Source organism: Harmonia axyridis, chromosome X (genome assembly GCF_914767665.1).
Source record: "Harmonia axyridis chromosome X, icHarAxyr1.1, whole genome shotgun sequence".
In the NCBI taxonomy this organism is placed as follows: domain Eukaryota; kingdom Metazoa; phylum Arthropoda; class Insecta; order Coleoptera; family Coccinellidae; genus Harmonia; species Harmonia axyridis.
Window position 1 is genome coordinate 31,879,914 of NC_059508.1, and position 5,000 is coordinate 31,884,913.

The 5,000-nt window shown below is 42.2% G+C and overlaps 1 non-coding gene across 1 annotated transcript; it reads right to left on the reverse strand.

The window, feature by feature from the left end:
* Nucleotides 1-1,941: 1,941 nt before the first annotated feature.
* On the reverse strand, nucleotides 1,942-2,060 carry LOC123687167. The gene has a single exon (XR_006748908.1). It is a non-coding gene; the product is annotated as a 5S ribosomal RNA (ribosomal RNA).
* Nucleotides 2,061-5,000: the final 2,940 nt, after the last annotated feature.

Below are 5,000 nucleotides of genomic sequence, written 5' to 3' on the forward strand. Positions count from 1 at the left end.
CCCAATCAACGTACATCCCAGAAAAAATCATCTCTCTAACTATCCTAGTTCAAAAGTTGTATCGGAACATTTTCACGTCGAAAATATATCTCTAAGTCCAGACCGATGCACCACGTAATCTCGGGCAGACCGATGCACAACGTAAATGACGATCGGGACCGGGGCGATCGGTCGTATCTGACACCGCCGGCTCGGTTCTAACATCGTCAATGAGTCGGGGTTGTAAAAAAGGACGTGAACATTTTTCCTTATAAAAATCAAACCCGACCATGGATTTTGATTCTGATTGTTGATTATCGCTACTAGAACATATAAGGAGGCAACCAAATCAAATTTGAGAAAATTCCACGATCAGAAAATTTTTTTCGAAAAAAAAAAAAAATCGTAATCACCTCGGTCATGGCGAGTTATTTTCCGTATTTCATTCCACAATCAACGTACAACATAGAAGAAATCATCTCTCTAACTATCCTGGTTCAAAAGTTGTATCGGAACATTTCACGTCGTAATATCTCGCCAAGTCCAGACCTCGGCGATAGGTAGTATCTGACACCGTCCGCTCGGGACTGACATCGACTTGGACTCGGGCTGATGATGGGGAGGCGTTTAAGGACGTGAACATTTTTCCTTATAAAAATTAAAGTCGACAATGAATATTGATTCTGATTACTGATTTACGCTTTAAAAACACATTAGAAGGCAACCAAATCGAATTTGAGGAAATTCCACGATCAGAAAATTTTTTTCGAAAAAAAAAAAAATCCGAAAAATATTTTTCGATTCCGATTACTGATTTACTCTTTTAGAACACATTAGGAGGCAACCAAATCAAATTTGAGAAAATTCCACAATCAGAAAATTTTTTTCGAAAAAAAAAAAAATTCGAGGACACCTCGGTCATGGCAAGTTATTTCCCACAATCCATTCCCCGATCCACGTACATCCCAGAAAAAATCATCTCTCTAACTATCCTGGTTCAAAAGTTGTATCGGAACATTTTCACGTCGAAAATATATCTCTAAGTCCAAACCGATGCACCACGTAAACTAGGGCAGACCGATGCACCACGTAATATCGGGCAGACCGATGCAGAACGTAAACTCGATCATACCGATGCTTCACGTAATCTCGATCTTACCGATGCACCACGTAAACAAGGGCAGACCGATGCAGAACGTAAAGTAGATCTTACCGATGCACCACGTAATCTCGATCTTACCGATGCACCACGTAATCTCCATCTTACCGATGCACCACGTGAACTGGATCTTACCGATGCACCACGTAATCTCAATCTTACCGATGCACCACGTGAACTGGATCTTACCGATGCAGAACGTGAATTGGATCTTACCGATGCACCACGTAAACTCGATCTTACCGATGCACCACGTAATCTCGATCTTACCGATGCACCACGTGAACTGGATCTTACCGATGCAGAACGTGAATTGGATCTTACCGATGCACCACGTAAACTCGATCTTACCGATGCACCACGTAATCTCAATCTTACCGATGCACCACGTGAACTGGATCTTACCGATGCAGAACGTGAATTGGATCTTACCGATGCACCACGTAAACTCGATCTTACCGATGCACCACGTAATCTCAATCTTACCGATGCACCACGTGAACTGGATCTTACCGATGCAGAACGTGAATTGGATCTTACCGATGCACCACGTAAACTCGATCTTACCGATGCACCACGTAATCTCGATCTTACCGATGCACCACGTGAACTGGATCTTACCGATGCAGAACGTGAATTGGATCTTACCGATGCACCACGTAAACTCGATCTTACCGATGCACCACGTAATCTCAATCTTACCGATGCATCACGTAATCTCGATCTTACCGATGCAGAACGTAAACTCGATCATACCGATGCACCACGTTATCTCGGCAGACCGATGCAGAACGTAAAAAAAAAGCTTACAGCACGCGGTGTTCCCAAGCGGTCACCCATCCAAGTACTAACCGCGCCCGACGCTGCTTGGCTTCAGTGTTCTGACGAGAACTGGCAATTTCAGCGTGGTATGGCCGTAAACAACAAATATAGCGATATTTTCTATGATATCTCACTTTTTGGGAGCGGAAAGGACGTGAACGTTTTTCCTTATAAAAAATGAAATAACTTTTGGATATTAATTCTGATTGTTGATTTTAGTTTTAAGAACACATTAGGACATATCTCAATGAAATTTGAGGGATTTCCGAAATCGAAAAATATTTTTCGAAAAAAAAAAAAAATCCCAGAAGACCTCGGTCATCTCAAGTTTATTTCCATATTCTATTACACAATCAACGTACATCACAAAAGGAACCATCTCTCTAACTATCACAGTTAAATTTTTGTATCGGAACATTTCACGTCGGAATATCTCGCTAAGTCCAGACCGGGGAGATCGGTCGCATTTGACACCGTCCGCTCCGGTCTAACATCGTCTTGGAGTCGGGGTAACGATGGAGAGGCGTTTAAGGACGTGAACATTTTTCCTTATAAAAATTAAAGTCGACAATGAATATTGATTCTGATTACTGATTTACTCTTTTAGTACACATTAGAAGGCAACGCAATCAGATTTGAGGAAATTTCAAGATCAGAAAATTTTTTTCGAAAAAAAAAAAAATTCAAGAACACCTGGGTCATGGCAAGTTATTTCCCACAATCCATTCCACAATCAACGTACAACATAGAAGAAATCATCTCTCTAACTATCCTGGTTCAAAAGTTGTATCGGAACATTTCACGTCGAAATACCTCGCCAAGTCCAGACCGGGGCGATAGGTAGTATCTGACACCGTCCGCTCGGGACTGACATCGACTTGGACTCGGGCTAATGATGGGGAGGCGTTTAAGGACGTGAACATTTTTCCTTATAAAAATTAAAGTCGACAATGAATATTGATTCTGATTACTGATTTACGCTTTAAAAACACATTAGAAGGCAACCAAATCAAATTTGAGGAAATTCCAAAATCAGAAAATTTTTTTTCAAAAAAAAAAAAATCCGAAAAATATTTTTCGATTCTGATTACTGATTTACTCTTTTAGAACACATTAGAAGGCAACGAAATCAAATTTGAGTAAAATCCAAAACCAGAAAATATTTTTCGAAAAAAAAAAAAAATTCGAGAACACCTCGGTCATGGCAAGTTATTTTCCACAATCCATTCCCCAATCAACGTACATCCCAGAAAAAATCATCTCTCTAACTATCCTGGTTCAAAAGTTGTATCGGAACATTTTCACGTCGAAAATATATCTCAGAGTCCAGACCGATGCAGAACGTAAACTCGATCATACCGATGCTTCACGTAATCTCGATCTTACCGATGCACAACGTAAACTAGATCACACCGATGCAGAACGTAAACTCGATCATACCGATGCACCACGTAAACTCAGGCAGACCGATGCAGCACGTGAACTCGATCTTACCGATGCACCACGTAATCTCGATCTTACCGATGCACCACGTAAACTCGGGCAGACCGATGCAGAACGTGAACTCGATCATACCGATGCACCACGTAAACTAGGGCTGACCGATGCATCACGTAAACGACGATCGAGAGGCGCGAAAGGACGTGAACGTTTTTCATTATAAAAATTGAAATAAATGATAAATAATGATTCTGATTGTTGGTTATCATTTTTAATAAGCATTAGGAGGCAACCAAATGAAATTTGAGGAAATTCCGATAATAGAAAATTTTTTCGAAAAAAAAAAAAAATTCATGAAATCCTCGGTCATCGCAAAATATTTACCATATTCTGTTCGATAATCAACGTATATTTAAGAAGGAATCATATCTGTATCTATCTTGGTTCAAATTTTGTATCGGAACATTTTGACCAAAGTCCGAGCTTCGGCCGAAACAGACTCCGCTGACCTGGCCTATCGATCGACCGAGAGTCGGGGATAGAGCGTAAGTGTTGTCTGGAGGGGAACCCTGTGCTCTCCTGACATATATAGGGAAGGTGGTCGCGTTGGGCGATGCAGAACGTTTGGATCGGGAATTATATTTTTGGTTCAGCTATTGGAATATGGTTTATTGTTGGTATATATTGGCGAAATAACGTTCTTACTGACTGGGGATATTCATAAAAATGAGTCCGGAGATTTTCAGATCGAAGTCCGAGTGATCCGACTTGGAAGGCGTGTTGGGTGGGTCGAGATGGCTTAGATCGATCAGACGAGGCGGGCTAAGTGTTGACGTCATGCATCGGTCCATTTTCAGATTGAGTCCGAGTAATCCGACTTTGAAAGAGTGTTGGGTGCGTCGAGACTGTTTAGATAGATCGGACGAGGCGGACTAGGTGTTAACGACATGCATCGGTATATTTTCTGATCGGAGTCCGAAGAAATCGGCCCTAGTAGGCGCAGCGGACGGTCGAGACGGCCTCGGTGGGTCGGATCGATCGGGAAAAGTTTGCTAAATCGTGTCTGGAGGGGAACCTTGGGTTCTCCTGACATATATAGGGGATAAGGTTTGGGTGAACGATTCTTCACGTAAAAGTTGAGTAATTTATTTTTCGATAAGCTTTTGGATATTGATGAGAAGTATATGTATATCTTCGATTAAAAGAATTCTTACCGTCTCCATGTATATTATATTAGATATATAAGAAATAGTTAACGTGATGCATCGGCCGATTTCCGGATCGGAGTTCGAGAGATGCGACTTTCGATGCGCGATGGGTGGTTCGAGACGGCCTAGATCGATCGGACGAGGCGGACTAGGTGTTAACGACATGCATCGGCGGATTTTCTGATCGGAGTCCGAAGAAATCAGCTCTAGTAGGCGCGGCGAACGGTCGAAACGGCCTCGATCGATCGGACGAGGCGGACTAGGTGTTAACGACATGCATCGGCGGATTTTCTGATCGGAGTCCGAAGAAATCAGCTCTAGTAGGCGCGGCGAACGGTCGAAACGGCCTCGGTGGGTCGGATCGATCGGGAAAAGTTTGCTAAATCGTGTCT